Source organism: Chrysemys picta, chromosome 25 (assembly GCF_011386835.1).
Source record: "Chrysemys picta bellii isolate R12L10 chromosome 25, ASM1138683v2, whole genome shotgun sequence".
In the NCBI taxonomy this organism is placed as follows: Eukaryota; Metazoa; Chordata; order Testudines; family Emydidae; genus Chrysemys; species Chrysemys picta.
This window is the reverse complement of record NC_088815.1, coordinates 7,658,964-7,679,794: the sequence shown is the minus strand read 5'-3', so window position 1 is coordinate 7,679,794 and position 20,831 is coordinate 7,658,964. Positions and strand designations below refer to the sequence as shown.

The 20,831-nt window shown below is 40.3% G+C and overlaps 1 protein-coding gene across 17 annotated transcripts in view; it reads right to left on the bottom strand.

The window, feature by feature from the left end:
- The window catches only part of RFX2 (regulatory factor X2), a 100,794-nt gene that overhangs the window by 67,164 nt on the left and 12,799 nt on the right, over positions 1-20,831 (bottom strand). For 2 of the 17 annotated variants that reach the window (XM_065578197.1, XM_065578198.1), the window contains exon 1: positions 670-871. The exons of 14 other annotated variants lie outside the window; for them this stretch is intronic. The gene's annotated coding sequence lies outside the window, so the exon portion shown is untranslated. Of the gene's footprint in view, positions 1-669; positions 872-20,831 lie in introns of those variants that run through there. One more of the 17 variants, XM_065578202.1, reaches the window with a different exon arrangement.

Below are 20,831 nucleotides of genomic sequence, written 5' to 3'. Positions count from 1 at the left end.
TTGTCTATCTCACCACTGTGCTGTCCAACCATTCATCCAACCACAGTACTCCACTGACTAAAACGAAGTGCCCTTAAAAGAAAGTTACAGTGATATTTTAAGTAACAGAAAATTAAGGGTTCTAATTTTAAAGGAAAATTTATTTTTTTTAAAGATAGACACAGAAGCAATTCCCAAATTGTTAATACAATACATACGTAGACTTGAGCATGCTTGATAAATGAATACATGAATAAGTTTGTTCCTTTTCTATAGGCCTGCCAAGTCCTGATTTCAGAGAGAGGTTTCTTTTGCTACAACTGAAGGCAACTAATGTAGCATGAGAAATGCAACTTCTTGTGCTGTACTGGGTGTCAGTGGGGTTATCAGCTGTAGCTAGGGAAACCAGAACCATGCACTCAGATGTACAGTATGCCTAGGCCTTTCAGTTCACCTTTAAATTGTAGTTACTGGTAATGAGAAAGTTAGCAGATGGAGAAAGTGCTGCAATCTCAAACTATTTTTTTTGTTTTGTTTCCATACATTTATATTTAAGGCATAGCTTCTTTATCCTGTATCTATGATAATGACACAGCTACTAATCAAAAGCAGTTTATAAATCAACATATTACTCTTCAAATACACTTTTATACATCTTTAAGACACACTGTCAGGTTAAAAATTGCTCACCTGCGTTACGAGAAACATTTGAAAAGTATTCATATTGGAAGATTTTTAAAGATCTAATTCACTTTTCACCATTCATGCTCTTTTTCTTTAAGCTTCTCTTATCTTGGACAAAGAAAAATAAGCTAGTCAATCTCAATTTCTACCTTTTTCTCCACTAGCACAATTTTAGGTTGCAAATACTGCAGAGGAATGTCTAAATACAAACAAATGGTATTTATTGATTATACACTTGCAAACATGTCTAATAATGATTAGCTTCTGTAGAACTTTGGACCCAACTACCCAACAGTGTCCCATACCATAACCACACATACTGCATTGAAAGTAAATAGATTGGGATGAAAGTTTACAGAAACAATGAAGCTCTAGGTAATCGGGTTGTTCTTTCCCTTTTCCAAGCCTCCAAGGTTTCGCCCAAAGAAATTAACATACACTTATTTGCCCCTCCGCGTTCCCGAATCACAGTACCAACTCTAAGCAATTTGAACAGGCTTGCCTCTCATGTTTCTAAACATCTCCCACTTTGGAAAGGACAATTAGACTGTGTTGTGACTTGCCTTCCTTCTTTTACTAAAATCCTGGAGGGAAACCTTATTTTTGGATATAGATTCATAGATTCATAGATTCTAGGACTGGAAGGGACCTCGAGAGGTCATCGAGTCCAGTCCCCTGCCCTCATGGCAGGACCAAATACTGTCTAGAACATCCCTGATAGACATTTATCTAACCTACTCTTAAATATCTCCAGAGATGGAGATTCCACAACCTCCCTAAGCAATTTATTCCAGTGTTTAACCACCCTGACAGTTAGGAACTTTTTCCTAATGTCCAACCTAGACCTCCCTTGCTGCAGTTTAGATATACAGTATATCTGGAAGGGGGCATGGGATACATAGGTGCCAATGAGTAGGTTTCAGATCCTCATACTGGTAATCATATTTAACTTCAATACAAACTACACAGGAACTGTTATCACATCACAATGAGACAAGAGGGGAAAGGAGAATAGCATTGTACATGTAACAAGAAGATATTGACAGGACAGGAACACAGATCAGGCCATTGGTCCTTCAAGTCTAGTATCCTGCTTTAGGCAGTGAAGAGTACTTGATATTTCAAAGGGAAGTGGGGAGGGGGAAATGGCCCTGGCTAATTGAGCAATCACAAGGTGAGGAAAGTTCTTTCCTGAGCCATGTGGTGGTCAACTTATCCTCTTAAACGTGAAATTTGATTACCCTCATTTTAGGATGCATAATTACAAATATTGGCTATAAAACTGAGCCCCTTTTCAAACCCTGCTGTTCTAGGTTCTCCTATGGCAGAGAATTCTACAGGATGATTACACATTGTGAGAAATAGTAGTCACTATTTCAGGGGTTCTCAAACTGGGGGTCGGGACCCCTCGGGAGGTCACGAGGGTATTACATGGGGAGGGGGTCGCGAGCAGTCAGTCTCCACCCCAAGCTCCACTTTGCCTCCAGCATTTATAATGGTGTTACATATATTAAAAAGTGTTTTTAAATTTATAAGGGGGGGGGGGGAGAGTCGCACTCATAGGCTTCCTATGTGAAAGGCGTCACTAGTCCAAAAGTTTGACAACTACTGCTCTATTTATTTTGAGTCCAACAGTCCAGCTTGATCTAAACCTATCTAGTCATTTGTACTTGGTTTATGCTTGTTTAGGTCAGACAATCTTTTTTTAAGTGAGCAGGAAAGCTGGCCAGCCCCTGGTCAAGTTAAGTGTGAAGCGGAAGGCTCAGTTCTGTATTTCAATTTAGATGTGGGCAACAGCAGCTGTCCCTGTCATGCCTATCTGGTGAATAACAAACACAGAAGTATCTCCTGCCAACACATTATTGTTATTTATATTTATATAGCACCATTCATGAGTGCTCAGAGTTCGGGCGAACAAACCACAAACATAAATTGTGGTCATTCATGAAAAGAAATCTTCAAATTAGATTTTAAAATAGCAACTGGCCCAGCAAACTGGAGCTCTCTGGAGAGAGATTCTACCATAGGGGCAGCAAAGGTTTGAAAAATATGGTATTTGGGATGAGCAAATGGCAGTAGTAGTATTATTACATAAACTCTGGGCCTGTGCTGGACAGCTTCAAAAGTCAGTCAGGGCAGACTAAGCAAGGATAGAATCAATTAAGGAACTGCTTTATTTAAGAGAAAAGTTCCTAAAGCCCCTTTTCCAGGCAGGGTAAGCCGTCTTGTTTACTTTCTGACACTGGGAGCAAGTTTCTTTCCTTTGTCCATTTAAATTGCCTGGGTGACTTCTCTGTCCCTTCTTTCTCAACCTACCCACTTGCACATAAGACATAGATGTGCTTCCTCTTGAAGCCTGAACTAAGCTCAAAACCCATTTGTCAGGTGTGGCCCAAACCAAGCAGAGACAGTTCCATTATGGAGTGGAACTGGGAAGGGGTGGGCCAGTTCAAAGAAACACATCCAACCAACTAAAAGAATTTCAGAGTGCATGGTAAAGTCCATCCAGGGAATTGGGGCTGGTATCAGACCAGACCAATAGGATGCTGAAGAGAAACTCTTCTTGTAAGAGGGTTTTTTTTTTAAATGTATAAATTAACTAATAATAATTCTGCGATAAATTCAGCTGGAGAAAGTACATATCACTTTTAAAAGTGCATTCATCTCAGAGTCCCAGGTTGTGTGTTGTGGTCCCAGCGGCACCAGTCACAACTGGTTGCTAATTACTTCACCTGTTTCATTGCTGGACCAAATGCGAATAATGCCACAAGAGAAATCACTTTCCAGACTGTTGCTCCGTTACAAGCAGAGGGAAAGTTAAAGCCTGTTTAGATCCTTGGAGCTGTTCATTAGGCTTTTGGTAACTAGGCATGTGCTGTAACACTCAGGGCTAAACAAAACCCACCCAAGTAAAAGGAAAATACAAGCCTATTTATTGTATTAGCCATAAACTGAGATGTGATCCTTCGTGGAAGGAAGATAGAATGGAAGGGCTGCTTTAGCTACACTAGAGATGCAGTTCTGTAGGGCACATTCTAATGCTCTTCAGTTAGAAGAAGCCAGTGTAGCCTTTTGGGTTAGGATGGTAGTAAGACCGACTGCATTCCAGATGAACAAGAAAAGATAAAAGACCTGTGAGACTGTGCACTGGCCTAACAGTCCTCCCTTAACAGCTGTGTCATCTACAGAAAAAAGGATGAACTGTGTCACCGAGTTTGAAGTAAATACTGTGTTGTATCTTTTACCCAGGCAAAAAATTCTTCTAGCTAATGTTTTGTGGGTTACGAGAGGAGCCTTGACCCATTCACCTCTCTGGTTCCAAATCTGTGGAGGGGAAGAGGGATTCAGATAACCAAAACCCCTTCCATTTTATATATCCAATAAAGGGCCATATAAAACTGGGATTAAAAAAGAAATAAAAGTTTCATATGTCACAATGTTAATATATCAAGATTGTGCTTATAATTTATCAAGCTGATTAAGAGACCTTAAGTAATTATGCAATACATACCCAGCCAGGAGGAAACTTGAGACATTTCTTGGTAGAAATAGATAAAAGTTCTTATTTTGAGACTTTTTTTATGGATTGCAGGAGATGGGAGGGGGAAATGCCCTCTCAACTTCACATAAGAATAAACAAAAGGTATTAATTTGGACAAGATAATCATGCACCTTGTAAATAACCACACAAAACTGGCCCAAGCATATCTGTCACGGACAAATCAAACTGAAACACCATTTAATCAGAGAAAAACACATGCAGATGTTCAATTAAAAACTGGAGCCTACAGTCTTGGCTCTGTTTGCACTGGCCCACATTGTTTGTCGAGTAACAACGGTTGCTATGGGTGACACAGTCCACTCCCGTTTCCAAGGGCTGGTTGCTCAGCGACGGAGAGAATACTTCCCAAACCAAACAATGCTATCCCCCAGCCTATCCCCCCCCGCATCACACATTAACCAGATCGAAAACGCACTTAATATGTCAGTGATTATTTTCAGAAGCCCTGGGAGGACTGATAAATAATTTCTTTTCTATAGTAACTAAGGAGGTGGGGGGAGGGGGGAGGTTTATTCTATTTATTCTGAAATAATAAAACAGTCCAGGCAGACAGTGTTCTTAGAAGCAAATGTCGAGGAAAGGAGCACTTTTAAATCCCTCTTTTATTTTAAAAATATCAACAAATTAACCTCTCTTTGAGGTGATAATAACTAGTCATTATGAAAGCAGTTGTCTCCTCTTCTAGCTTCTACAGGAAGTATACAGTATAGGCTACAACACAGCAAGTGTAGTGCAAAAACAGAACTACCATGCAAAACAAACCCTAGAGGAGAAAGTTTTCGCCGGTTTTTGTGTCCTGTAACCGTAATGCTTCGGAGAGAAAATGCACTGAAAATATTTTTTTCAGAATTCTGTGAACATGTGAAACTAATTTGAACTCCACATTCTGCATTATTGTAGTGAGATTTAAAGCTGGAATTCATTGCTCATAATAAGTCAAGTCTTACAGATATCAGGGGGTAGCCGTGTTAGTCTGTATCTACAAAAACAACAAGGAGTCTGGTGGCACCTTAAAGACTAACAGAGTGTCTTAGGCGAGAGCTTAGATGGCTGGTATAAAAATACAGGATATTTTTTAAATTTTATTTTGCTAGATAAGAACACGATCATAGGTACGATGGCATGAACCGAAACATAAAAGTTTTGCTGCACTTGCTAATTATTATTAAAGCCACAGGCTGCTCTTTGATGCTCCGAAGTCAGTGGGAGCTGTGTCTGCAGCATTTGTCCCATAGCTTAGACTTCGAAGCCAAAGTTCATTCACTTTTAAGGTCACCATGACATTGGCTCATCTTCACACTCATTAAAGACTGAGTTTATAGGAAAAGTTGCTACTTCTAAATATTTGAGATTTTTATGAGTTTTTAAAGAATGTGTCATGAAAACGGAACCGATTTTTTTCAGACTCTTATCCAATGATAGCTCAGCCTTCCAATGTAACGTGCCAGAACTACAGTAAGGCATTCTCTCTTCTGCAACAGGAAATCAAAAGTAGCAGAAATGAAATCCACAGGATCGTAAATCATTGCATTAAACTCCCTAGAAAAACCTGTGCTTTAATGCTTTGAACTAAGATTTTGTGCTTGAACTGTATAGGTTTTTTTAAATACTATCACAAATCTGATACAAATCAACGTGCTCAGCAATCTTCTGCCATCTAGTTGTGTTCAATCCCATGTGAGGGGGAAATCCGAGTTCAGTCCTTTGCTCCCACGGATGACTTGGCCTAGTGGCACTGTAGAGGGAGCATGTGACCACTTTCTGGTTGATGTTCCGAGTGGCGTTAACAGAAACTGGAGTGACTTTCATCCTATCTCTGTAAATCAGACAGGAGGTCAGCAGAGCTCAGGGCCACTGAAACAGCAAGAGAGAAGTAAGAGGTGACAAAACTGGAGGACATACCCCAAAAGCATAAAACCAGCAATGGGACAAAATGCATATTGGGGCCGGTTACCAATATGCTTTTTACACTCACTTTGCAAAGGTGTAAATGAATACACAAGGTGAAGGGTAATGGAGAATCAGGCTTGATATATTATCCTGAACTAATCTCTAACACTCACCTTAGTGGTAAATTTTGGTACTGAAATAGAATATCCAGCAATACAGGACAGCACAGAGATGTTAAAAACTTAGGGTCATCTATGAACAAGATCCTTTAGCATTTTAATATTCAGCCATGTATAAATCAGCTGTAACCAGGCCTGACGTTGCTCAGGTTATTTCAGCAGATTGACTTGGAGTGTGAAGAAGAAAATGCTAAGGTTGGCAAGCCATTCAATTGACTGATCAAATAATGTCAACTGACCCTCTATTCTTTTGTAACAGTCAAATATTATCAAATATTCCAGCAAAAATGCCCTGATGTAGGCGACAGCCTACTTTTCTGATTGCATCATGGTACCATTCTTTCATTTTTTAGAACATCATTTCATTGTGTTTCACATTTTTCTGAGTTACATGTTGTGTTGTAATTCCGCATTCATATCTATTTAAGGCGAAGCCTGATGGAGATCATAAAGTCTTACTCTTTTTTGTTACAAATTAATTAGTGGTTTAAAATATCTGACTTTTTTTTTTTTTTTTTAACATTATCTGACCAATATTTGACCAATTATTTTTGGACCAGTCAAATGCCAAGTCCTAGAAAACATTATTTAAAAGTGTTCTGAGTGGGCAGTGGGCATCTTTATCGCTAGAGCCTCCAGCCCTCCTAGCTGATTTTTGTTGGGGAGGAGGTGGGAACTGAACTTTGGTGAAAGGTGCCAGCCTATTTGATGACTTTGATCAATGGTTAAGAGCCCACTCCAAAGCAAGGAAAGGCCCTTTCGGTCAGGTGTTTTAACATGACTTAACTAGTATGGGAGTCAAAAACTGAACAAAGAGGAATGGAGGTGTAAGTCATAACGTCAAAACGAGGGATCCAAAGGGTAACGCAGAACAGGGAACCGCTGACAACTCTATGAAAGGTGCTAGACTGAAAATTGAAGAACAGAGACCTCTATTTAACCCTGAAGGAGAGAAGGCAAAAGTGGCATGACCTTCCATCATGCTGCCCTCACCAACGTGCCTGGCTCTGACCAGGAAGAGCCAGCTCATAGAGAGAGAGAGCAAACTCCCCCTCTATCTCCAGCTAATTCTTAGCCTCTCGACCAATGAGCAGGGTAATGGGTGCCAATAGATGGACAACTCTCTGGTATCAAGTATCAGAGGGGCAGCCGTGTTAGTCTGGATCTGTAAAAAGCAACAGAGTCCTGTGGCACCTTTGAGACTAACAGAAGTATTGGAGCATGAGCTTTTGTGGGTGAATGCCCACTTTGTCGGATGCATGTAATGGAAATGTCCAGGGACAGGTATAAATATGCTGGCAAGAATCAGTCTGGAGATAACGAGGTTAGTTCAATCAGGGAGGGTGAGGTGCTCTGCTAGCAGTTGAAGTGTGAACACCAAGGGAGGAGAAACTGCTTCTGTAGTTGGCTAGCCATTCACAGTCTTTGTTTAATCCTGATCTGATGGTATTAAATTTGCAAATCAACAGAGCCAGGCACGTACCCAGAAGCCTCCTGCTACAAGACAAGCCCAAGGAAGAAACCACCTGAACTCCACTGGCCATCACCTACAGTCCTCAGCTTAAACCTCTCCAACGCATCATCAGTGATCTACAACCCATCCTGGACAATGATCCCTCACTTTCACAGACCTTGGGAGGCAGGCCAGTCCTCGCCCACAGACAACCTGCCAACCTTAAGCATATTCTCACCAGCAACCACACACCGCACCATAACAACTCTAACTCAGGAACCAATCCATACAACAAGCCTCGATGCCAACTCTGCCCACATATCTACACCAACAACACCATCACAGGACCTAACCAGATCAGCTACAATATCACCGGTTCATTCACCTGCACGTCCACCAATGTTATATATGCCATCATGTGCCAGCAATGCCCCTCTGCTATGTACATTGGCCAAACTGGACAGTCACTACGTAAAAGGATAAATGGACACAAGTCATATATCAGGAATGGCAATATACAAAAACCTGTAGGAGAACACTTCAACCTCTCTGGCCACACAATAGCAGATGTAAAGGTAGCCATCTTATAGCAAAAAAAACTTCAGGACCAGACTCCAAAGAGAAACTGCTGAGCTTCAGTTCATTTGCAAATTTGATAACAAACATTTATTGTTTTTAAAATTTCATGATTTCTAAACCAGTCACATGATTTGTTGGGGTCCGACTCATGATTTTTAAAGGCTTGGGGTTGGCAGTGCTGAAATAGGTCTATGCATGTACCATGTCAGTCCAACTTTTTGTATATATAAAATCAGGAGGAAAAAATGCTCTTAGACAAAGATGCTCTAAAGACAAAGATGAAAGAGTCTCAGTTTTCCTTCTTTTTTTTCCTTTCTTTTTGCAAAGGGGTGGATGGTTTAGGCCAAGGTGACTATAGCAGCCACTTCCTAGCACACATGGAGCTTGCAGCAAATGCGGACTTGTATCTTGAAAAAATATGAAATACTAATAATCTCCAGGCTGCACAAGGAAGAGAGTCCTTGGCTTTTTCTTGCACCGAATTTGGAGATTTTTCTCATTCCTTTTCTAAAGCATTAAAAACTGAAGAGGAGAAACAGGGGGGAGGGGAAGACTGATGATCCTGCTAGAACTAAAATATCCATTAATGGTAAATTCCACCCACCTCCTCCCCATCCTTAAAATATGAGCTCCCTGGGTCAGGTTCCACCCGCAAACCTAAAAACCAGCTCCAACCACATTGCTTAGTCAGACAGGCTTTTTTATTCTCCAGTGTGTCTAGCTGGCTGCTAGGCAACCAGAACAGCATTGTTGCTCATATGCATTAAGTAGTAACTATTATTTTGTTCCAATTTTTTTAAAGGATGACAACATCGATTTACAGCAGAATGTGCTCTCTCCTGAAAGTGAGCGGAGTTGTAGGCTAATTTGGAAGGACCAAAACTAAAGGCCACTCAAAGTTTGCTGAGATTCCCCCAGATGCATCTGGTAAGTTATCTTGATCATTCAAGCCCACATGTTGCCTATAGTGTGGGCACACTGATGCCAGTGGGTGCTGCCCATGTGGATTGCCTCCAAGGGCCACAATACAGCAGCCCTTTGATGGAAGCATCCATTAAAGATTTTTACCTTTGTTTTGATTTTGTTTCTAAATTCCAATGTTTGTACTACCTCATTTCTGGTATGCAGAGGAGGCCCAGGCCACATCGGTGCAGTTCCCCTACCCAAAGACTTGTAAGGGAAGAATTTGGGGAGTTGCATAAAGAGTGAAGGGGGGCGGGAGGGTTGGTGAGTCAGATCCTTCCTTCTTTCAGTGAAAGAGATCTGATGCCAGTCTGCAGATTTGGGCGGAAGTCTCCTTCCCGTCTTCTCCCCATGAATTGTGCCTCAGCATGCAACCAAGATATTCAGGCAAGGCTCCGGAAGTTTGGATTTGCCCATTCATGTCTAGTCAGCATATGCTTTTTAGAAGCACCTTCAAGCCTGCAAACTGAGGGGGAGGGATAGATAGATGTACAATTGTACATCTAACAGTATGGATATAGGCATTATAAAGAATACGCTACAATAAGCTACCCTGCTCAGGCTAGACTCCCGTTGCCTTCAGTGGAAGTTTTGCTTGAGTAAGGATCAAAGGATTGGCACCTAAAGCGTCTTCTAGGTTTAGGGCTGCCCATGTTTGGAAATACTAGTGCCATTTTATACAGAGCAAAGATAAATTCCTAGATATTCACTATGCAATTTCACAGTCCAGCATTATCATGTAATTATGGAATTAAACTGAGTTAGAAGACAGAAATATCTAGGTATCGTACCATTTAGGAACAGTAGGCTTACATGGTAATCAATCTTGGAATTATTTGGCAGCTTCAGATACAAATTATAGTCAGAAATATTAAATGGTGTCCTACCAGAAACAAATGAATAATAAGTGTTACTGCATAGCATTTATGGTAAAGATCTTATGTAGTACTATATGAACTATAAAATAAAACAATACTAGTATAAATGTTTTTGTCTTCATTGTTTACCTTTCCTTCATCCCTCTCTAGTATCTTTCCAGCTCTTTATGCACTTTAATATACTTACACGGCTGCATTTCTAGGAGATCACACTTTGATTGATCACACATCAAGTCCAACAGATCTACCCTTACTCCTTTTCTCCCCACAGAGGAGAATAAAAAACAAACAAACAAACCCCAACTCTTTAGCTAACAACAAAATTAAACAGCTTTTTGGAAAGTGAAACAGCTGCTACCTCCGAAGCAAAAAGGAAATGGATTTTTCCGGCTTTAAGCAACAGGCTCTGTGCTAAATATTTTCATAACTGGGAGTCTGCTGAAACAGCCGTGGAGTCAGAGAGCCTTGTACAGGATCTAGCAGTCTGTCATTTGAATGAAGTTTGGTCTTACAAATGCTTCGCAACAGCAAGGAATTCTATTAACAAACACTTTGCAGGATTGGGCCCTTTTGAAGTAAACACCCCAAGATTTACACATGTGAATAAATTCACTGGTGAGTGTAACCCTAAATGTCAGTGGGACTATTCGCATGTGTGAAGTCATTAAAGGATCAGACCCAGTCACCACACAACTATATACTACTAGCTCAATAGTAACTGCAATAAATTCACATGGAGAATTTGCAAGTAAATTTTCCAATGCAGAAACACAGCAGAGTGACCAGAAAAATCTGAATGAAAGACTTCTCTCTCCACAAAGAAAGGATGTTGACAGGACTTAACCAAGTGTTCTACAGGCCCCACACAGATCATTTTTGAGTAATTGCAAAACCTTAAGGCCCATTATAATGTTAATTCTTAGCTTCCCTGGCTAGTTGTTGTCAAGAAATATAATTAGATGTTGTGTAGCCACGATACAAACTGGAAAGAATGCTAAGAATGTACTTGCTTACAAGTAGAGGAACAACATTAAGAGACCACAAGCTGAAGCATGTGTTCTGGGAGTTGTAAAGAATGTACACACATGCACGGCTACAGAGTTTTAAAAGGAATCAGATTGAAGATGTTACTAGTAGGCGCATATCCCTTCCCTCCCCACAACACACACACACACACACACACACACACACACACACACACACACACACACACAAAACCCAGCTATGTTCAAAATACAAACCAATAAGAAAAAGCAATCCAAAGGCAATCCTCAAATTCTGTTTTTAACTCATAAGAATGGCCATAATGGATCAGACCAAAAGTCCATCTAGCTCTGTATCCTGTCTTAGGACAGTGGCCAGTGCCAGATCCTTCAGAGGCAATGAACAAAACAGGGCAATTGTTGAGTGATCCATCTGTTGTCCAGGCCCAGTTTCTGGCAGTCTGAGGTTTAGGGACACCCCGAGCATGGGGTCGCCGCCCTGATCATCTAGGCGAATAACCATCGATGGACCTATCCTCCATGAACTTATCTAGTTCTTTTTTGAACCCAGTTATACTTTTGGCCTTCACAACTTCCCCTGGCAAGGAGTTCCACAGGATGACTGTGCCGTTGTGCAAAGAAGTACTTCGTTAGGTTTGTTTTAAACCTGCTGCCTATTAATTTAATTGGGTGACACCTGGTTCTTGTGTTATGTGAAAGAATAAATAACACTTCCCTATTCACTTTCTCCACACCATTCATGATTTTATAGACCTCTATCAAATTGCACCCCCCCCCCCACACACACACACAGTTATCTCTTTTCTAAGCTGAACAGTCCCAGTCTTTTTAATTTCTCCTGATATGGAAGCTGTTCCATACCCCTAATCAATGCTGTTGCCCTTCTCTGTACTTTCTCCAATTCTAATATATCTTTTTTGAAATGGGGTGACCACAACTGCACGCAGTATTCAAGTGTGGATGTACCATGGCTTTATATACTGGCATTATGGTATTTTCTGTCTTATTATCAATCCCTTTCCTAATGGCTCCTAACATTCTGTTAACTCCCCGCATTGTGCCCCAAACACCAGGGACCCACTGGTGCCATTACGTAGCACCATACATGTCCTATTTCCTTGGCGCAAAAGTAAGATAAAGATGCAATATTTACCTTCACTTTCAAGTATCCTAGGTTCTATTGGTATCACAATCTTAATGCAAGTTTGCAGTCTATACTACTCCTTTAAAAGGCAAACCAAAAAATGTCTCTTTTACAAATAAAAAGAAACATTTCCTGGATTATGTGTCTGAATTAATAAGCAATTACAGTATCTTGCACCTGTATAGCAATTTGCAGCAGAAGATCACAAAGTACCAATTAAACAAGCTGCATGACAAGTGATGGGCAGTAGATGGTGCTACGCCCATTTTATAGATGGGAAAAGAGAGGCAATCATTAATAAAACACGCCATAGTGACACATTTGGAACCAGAACAGTCTATCATTTTTATGTGTTTGTTTATTTATGAAATGGCGCTGTCGACAAACCTCTAGATTTAAGTATTAGCCCCCACTCATAAAATGAATTGTCTCAGTGTTAACTAAAATCTGATATATAGTTCTAAACTAGGTCATTAGTAAATTACTTCTGTGGAACTGCATGTGGAGATGGCATTGGAAGCGGATATTCATGTGCAGTCTGTCATAAGTACTTATAGTTACCTTGCAGAATACATTTTTGAAGACTATAAGCAGTGCAGTAACTAAATTTTGCAAGGGAGAAAAAGCAAACTAATCTTCCCCAGCAAGACTAGCCTTACACTGCTGAAGGCAAAGTTACTGTACTTGCAGTACAACAACTAATCAGCAGAGCTGATAACAATGGATGAGCACAACAACATTCACAAAAAAGACTCCTTCAGTGATGGAGACTAACAACAAAAACACTGATAGTGCATTTTAATCAGTGAAACAGGAGGAGGAGGCGGCTCAATAAGAAGCGAGTTCTTAAACAGCGTATGTCAACCTGGTGATCACAGTAAATTAACATGTCTAAAGAAAATTGCACTGAATAATTCAAAACATGACTGTTGGGACAGTGTCTTGTTTCTTTTTTTAATACATATTTCAGACAGCAACAGCCTGTCACAATAGCTGTTAGTTTCTGGTACTGTCTCCTACATTTTGAACACCATGGGCTGGGCTGGCTTTCCCATGCTATGCTAGAACCCCATCTCACCTACTTAAACATAACAGCTTGGCAACTTCAGATCACTCCAGTAGTCAAGAGACTCAACTTTACACGGTAGCCTTCTTTGTGTAACTGGGACGTCTACATACATGTCGTGAACAGGAACAAGAATCCAGCTCTTTCAAGAGCTCAGTTCCCCTTTTGGGCAGCTAAATGGAGCAACCACAAATTAGGTGCTGGAAGGGAAGGGGAACTCTCCTGAAAGTCTGGCCAAGGGATTGCAAGTGTACAACAGAAACATATTCTACAGTTCAGAGGTCAGTCAAACTGATTATTGTTGTATTCCCTGCAGAAGGAAGTTCAGTGTTACTCGAAGAAATGACATCAGCATTGGCTTAAAAGGGAGACACAAAATCTACATCAAAGCTGGATGAATCTGTGAGTGGTACATTCATTCTGGGAAGAAGAAACGAGGTAGAAGGATGTTCATCTGAGCTGTGGCAACTGGAGACTGGTAGCATCAGAAGCAGGATCTGAAGGCATCTTCCACAACTGTATTCAGCACCACCCGATGCAGTTCCTTCTGTTGTGCAAGCATTGGGCTAGAAATTCCATGGACTCTCTTGAACAACCATTCTTCTGCTATTGATAAACTGAGTACCATGAAGTTTGGTGGTTGTGTGAGAAGGGAGGTCCTTTCAGAGGAGATTTGAAAAACCAAGGTTCTGTCTCGTTTGGTGTGGACCTTAAAACTGTCAATGCATTTTTTGCTACAAAAGAGTTTACCCCGGTCACCTAATTCCCCTTTCCACCCCGCATGAACTAGCTGTTGTTCCTCTGCTCCCTCTGTGCCGTGCAGTTGGTATAAGAGCTTAGGAGGAAAGCTTTTATTATACGCTCTACATTCAAAATTTCATTTTAAGGATGTTTTCTCATTGGGTGCATTAAAGAAACCATTTTTTAAAAAAGATGCATCCGAAGAAGTGGGCTGTAGCCCACGAAAGCTTATGCTCAAATACATTTGTTAGTCTCTAAGGTGCCACAAGGACTCCTGTTCTTTTTGCGGATACAGACGAACACGGCTGCTACTCTGAAACCAACCATTTTTTAAAAGAAAATGGGAAGAGAATTCTATGACATGAAAGCATTAATTCCCCCCCAATCAACATAGGTGATCAGTGGGAGTCAAACCATGGACCTTTGTGTTCTGCACCAGAAAGGCAAAGAAGATGAAAGGAAGAGGAGGGGAAGAAAAGGAGTGTTGAATTTAGAGTATCTTTTTTGGGACAGTCAAAGGAAACATTAATTCAATCAATTTATGAAAATATTAGTCTTCAGTTCCTCTCAACTTCATATTTGTCCCTTTTCTATTGTCATTGACGCACAGATCACTAACGGGCTGTAATCTAATACAGTGGTTTTACAATCATTTTGGGCTCAGGACCCATTTGTAAATCTTGATGACCTGTCACGACCCCCTGAGATGGTCCCAGACCTGGATCCCTCTCCTGCAGGATCCTTCGGCAGGAAAAGGGGCTCAGAGCTAGGATTCCAGATGCTCCAGAATAGCTGGAGAATCCCCCAACTGGCAACTGAGGGGGTAGGGTAGCAAGCTAAAACACCCTCAAAAAACCACACTGCTCCCGTACATGGTCCATGGGGGACAGAGGGTAAAGAGGTGGGGAGAATTTGGGTCCTAGGGGTAAAGGTGATGTGCTGGGGGAAGGAGTTGGAAAACAGATGGGGCTGGAGGTGCAGTGGGGGAAAATCTGGGGGGCTGGGGGCTAGGATGCATGGGATGACAGAGGGGAAGTTGCCTACCTATGGGGGAAGAGGCACACTGGGGGGGCTGGGGTTGGGGGGACAGGACAGGGGGTATGGAAGATGGGGTGTCACACAGCTGCAGGGTGGGAGGTACATCAAGGGGCTGGTACTTACTGGAGAATGCAACACAAACTGCTCTCTCCTGGCCCCTATCCCATGGGGCTGGCTGGGCTCAACTCCCCACTCCAGGCATTGTAACATCTAGGATTGAAGCGCTGCTCAGGTTTGGTCCAGTCCCCTTGATGGAGTGCCGACTGGGCCAAATTTGTGAGAGTAGAGTCATGAGCTGGCACATGTGACTGCAGCACTCACTCACATTTGGCCCAGCTGGCCCCCCTGTCATGACAGAGGGACGGCTGGGCCAAATCTAAGAAGTGCTGTGATCCTGTGCACCAGGTCGCAACACCTATAGACGGGAACTGAGCCTAGCCCAGCCCTGCAATCCTTTGACATATTCCAGTGACTTAGTTTTGGGTCGCAACCCACAGGCTGAGAAACTCTGATCTAATACAAGTGTGCTTCAAGAATTGTAGGATATTTAAACTACAAGTATCACATCTCTCTGGAGACCTTCAGCCCAGTTGTCTGTCTTTGCAAGTAGCAGGCTACTTCAACTTCATTATCAGTTTTAAAATAAAATTATTAGTTTGCTTTTATATGTTAATCCCCCCTGCCATTATGGATTATGAGATAAAGATTCAAGGCATTCCACATTGAAAAACAGTCGGGGGGGAGAATCGGAGATGAGTTAGTCATTGAGCTGGAGGAAAAGTGAAAACATGCTTGACATTAATGTGATAGCAGGAAACAACTGGCTTAAAATACTACACACAAATAATTGCTGTTAACAACTAACATATAAAATAGAACTCATGCCAATAAGAACAAGTTTAGAACCACTGTTAATTCAAGCTAAGTATCGCAACAGAGTTATAAATCAACAATATGGTAATTTCTTCTTTAAATATTTGTTTGGAATGCTACTTGATATCAGACTTCAGTCAAAATAAACTGTAATAAGAGATATGTCAGATGACGCCATCTGCCTTTCCCATTTCTGGTAGGCAAATGGGTAGATTTTTCTAATCCTTTTTCAGCTCGATTTTCCAAAACAGAAGAGCCAGAGTCTGATCTTTTTAACATGATGTAAAATCAAGTGTAAATTAATTGAAGTCAAGTTATTTACTCTATTGTAATTAAAATAAGAATACAAGTGGAACACAAAGAACTGGCTTTACCATTTAAAGGCACTGAAAATTAAAATCTTTCACCATTGTAATAATTAATAATAATAATAATATTACCTATTTTAGAGATGGGTTTAATGGGGAAACTCAGGCATGGGATGGGGAAGTGACTTGCCCAAGGTCACCCAGCAAACCAGTGGCAGAGATTAGAATAAATCCAAGGTCTCCTGATTCCCAATCTAGTGGTCTATCCACTAGACCACATGGCCTGTAAGGTAGGTTGTCTTTTTTTTTTAAATAAAGAAAATACTGTTAAACTAACTCCCCAACGCCAAATGACAGTACTTACCATATAACACCCATGACAGTTTTGATTTCCAGTGCTCATGAAAGGAGAAGTCAAATCTTTCAACCTTCTTCTGCAACCTATCAGAATGGTGGCATCCATCTAATTGTTAATTGTTCTCGATTATCCTGCGTTTAAAACAGCACCACCACAAAGGAGAGTAGATCACACAAGCCCATCCTGGACTCTTGTGCGTCTACATGATGGAGCCATGGGGGGTGGGGAGACTTAACTCCTGTTGGACTTCTGTCCTGCCAGATGTCCCGATTTTATAGGGACAGTCCCAATATTTGGAGGTTTTTTGTTTTTGTTTTTTTAAATATGAGCTCCTATTACCTCCCACCCCCATCCGAATTTTTCACACTTGCTATCTGGTCACCCTACCTGCTACTAAGCAGAAGTAACTTCTCAATCATCACACATTTGCTCTCAATCTATTCATGCAGGACTGGAGCCCACTGTGTTCCATGTCTTCCTTAGCATTTTTACGTTGCACTTATATGTGCAGCACCTTGCACCTGCACTGGGCAGGATCAAAGGCCAGAGTATCTTTTGTGTTAGGTTGAAGTGCACAATATACAGAAGTCACATATAGAGTGCTGTGGTATGAGAAGTAGCATTATATGAATGTCTTAGTATGGGATTTTAGACAGATTCACCAATAATGTCATAATGCTAATTTGTCTAAGAATAAGTCTAGCACTTTTCATGTGAGGAACAATCTACAAACATTAATTCAACCTCACAATATCCTATGAGGTAGATATCCCCATTATTAGGGGAAGCTAAACACAGACACAATACATAATAGCCTAAAATTCAAATAGCAAGTCAGAGTCACAGTCAGGAACAGAGCCTACTATTGCCAAACCTAAAGCATTCAAAAATCATGAATCAGAATCCAAAAAAAATCAGGATTAAAAAAGTTATAACATTTTGGGTTCTTTTAAATTTGCCTTCTGGCTTATGAGCGCTTTAGGATACTCAGGACATGTTTTCAAGCTTTTCTCTGCAACCATAGGAGTTAGAATCCTGCATTTTTATATAATCACATGGTATGAGAAGCTAATGAATTATGAAAAAATCAACAAATATAATGAGTTTCACAATAAAATAATGAAAGCTGGTACAGTTTGGGCACACACACTGCCTGCCTACCTACATACATGCATAGTAGTCAAACCTTAAAGTTTATAGGGCTTGTGAAGTAGTCCCAAGCTAGTATTTTAAAGAAAAGGTAAAGTTATTGTCAAATAATGTGACAAACTGCTCTATACATGCCGGTGGGAAACTATGTTCTTTCTTTACTTCTGTGGCAGTTTTCATCAAGTGTATATTTTTAATTGACAAGATCATTAAATCAGACTAAAGGGTCACTGTCAAATTATGTTATTCGTTTATTATTAATGAGGAGAGGGTTTTTTTTTAAATCATAACTCAGGTAATATGTAATATGTTAATATGACTTTAGACTGCATGTACATTTGGTATAAGCTGCTAGCTAGCAGAAGACAAAATAAAACCATGTGAACTCAAAGATCTGATCTGTAATTAAAGACATCATGACCTCAGCACAGAAGCATAGAAATTAGTCATTCTAATCTAGGATGCTGAAGATCGAAAGGACATAAGTATATTTCAAGGATGGATTTAGTCACCAGAATTCTTTTCTTCAGACCATTTCTCACATCCCAAATCACCCAAGACACAGATCCACACAGCTAAATATAAACTGCAGCACGGTAACTGAAATGGGGGTTAGGGAATGTCAGTCATTCATCACACATATAGTGTTGATGTGAACTTTAGAAGCACCTATATATATTCAACCAGAAATAGAGACAAAACCACCAGTCTTCTTTAGCTTGTACTCTCAGTTAAATTGCTCATACGACAGATACTCCAGTGGGAATAGACACATTGTTGGGGGAAAGTATTAATATAAGATGTATTTTTCATGTACATTATGTGCCACAAAGCCAGCTAGTCTCAACCTCTGACATGTTTTCAGAAAGCTATGGAGAGATTTCTCAAAGGTGCTACTCAAGAAAGAGATGCATGGAAACATTTTAAGTGATTTATTATAAGAGTCTTTGTTGGCTCTCTTCCTTAAAGAAAATTATAGCAATGATGCTTGAAGCAGTTTGTGAAGAACAGAAAAGTCTGGCCCACAGCCTTGATCTCCTGTTCTGTAAATCCCTCTTTGTGTGTGTACCCTGTGTTTCTACAGGAGAAAAATAAAAGTATTCTTATAAACTCATAAAACAGGATTAATACAGAGAATTTTTTACCTTCCAAAATTTGTTTTCAACTCACTGTTGGCTTTAAATACACTAAACCCATTGTACTCTACTAGACTAAGGTTTCTGGAAAAAGAACTTCCAATGTACATACAATATTTATTGCATTAGTTGATCTTATTAGTTTTTACATACCTCTCTTAGTGAGTCATGGGCTTTGTAACCCATTAGCATGTCTCAGTGCTGACCTGGAAGCACCATCTCCAAAGGCAAGAGGGTTGCTCAAGCTCCGCACCCATTCATGCTTTGCTGCGGGTACGAACAATGGTGCTATAAACATGGTTTTGTGATGTGAATAAGTGGCACTTAGGAACCTGGTAGAAAATCATCAACTCATTTCACACAGACCAGTTATTAGTCAGTAATAATGACTTTCAGTCACTGCCAGTGTAGGACTGATTTGAACTAGAGACTTAGTGGAAAATGGGTCTATATTCCATAACAGCTGAGATATAAAAATCAAAAGGCGCTATAAACTAAATTTTAGAATGAAATTGACTACATATGGTGTCAAGTATCAGGGGGTAGCCGTGTTAGTCTGTATCTACAAAAACAACAAGGAGTCTGGTGGCACCTTAAAGACTAACCGATTTATTTGGGCATAAGCTTTCGTGAGTAAAAACCTCACTTCTTCGGATGCATAGAGTAACTATGTAACTTTCACTCTATGCATCCGAAGAAGTGAGGTTTTTACTCACGAAAGCTTATGCCCAAATAAATCGGTTAGTCTTTAAGGTGCCACCAGACTCCTTGTTGTTTTTGACTACATATGACATTCTGTAGTCTTATATAATGGTGGAGGAGAATTTGAAGAGGGATTCACAGAATGTATAGCATGAACAATGTTCTGCATGTCTGAGATCAGAACATAAGTTCAACTAAACAGCTGCCAAAAAGAAAGCTATGATAACAAATTCCATAACAATAGACTAATAGGAGATTTATCACAAGTCAAAGCATTAGATAAGTCTTCAGGGAATATGAATAATGATTACAGTATGAAGGATATCTGAATACAGTTATCTGATGGCATTTAGAAAAAGAAATACTGCTGTTTTAGGGCAGGAATCTAAAATAATTCTAGATTGGAAATAATTATCTCTATTTAGATTGCTTTTGGAATGGTTTCATGTACCAGTGTTTTGTTTTCATCTTTTGAAAAAGCTTGTCCATACAATATTATGTTCTGTAAACTTTGCTATAAACTTTTCTCAAACATTTATAATATTTATATTCACTTACACACACACACACACACACACACACACACACACACACTTCTATTATATAGCTGGAAAGTTTCAGCCCAAAATGTAAATATTTCAGAAATCTACAAATGTGTGAAAAGAGGGATTGGTCATTCAAATGGCTTGGGGCTTTGTCATTAGGTGCTACAAGGCACTTTGCATGTATAAAGCATCGGTCACCCAAGGATCTCAAAAGTATTTTAGAAACTTCAATTAATCCTTCACAAACCAACCCATCTCCTCTTTCCACCTCCCACTCCCAGGAGGTAGAGGAGCATTGATTTCCTTATAACTAAAAGTCTGTAGCTGTTACCCCCATCAATAGGGAAGATTAAGCACAGTTGAAGAGGCAGAACACTGGATGGAGACTTGCAATCCCATAAGGTTGCTTCTCTGACCAACAAAACACTACTGCTAGAACAAGGGAATTAACCAGCATCTCTGACAAAGAATTTATTTTCTCTATCTTGTCCATTTAAATAGCAAACTCTTTGAAGCAGGGACGATGCCTCATTATATTTCTGTACAGCGCTTAGTAGAACATGGCCTCAATCCCCCATTGGAGCCTCTCAGCACTATGAT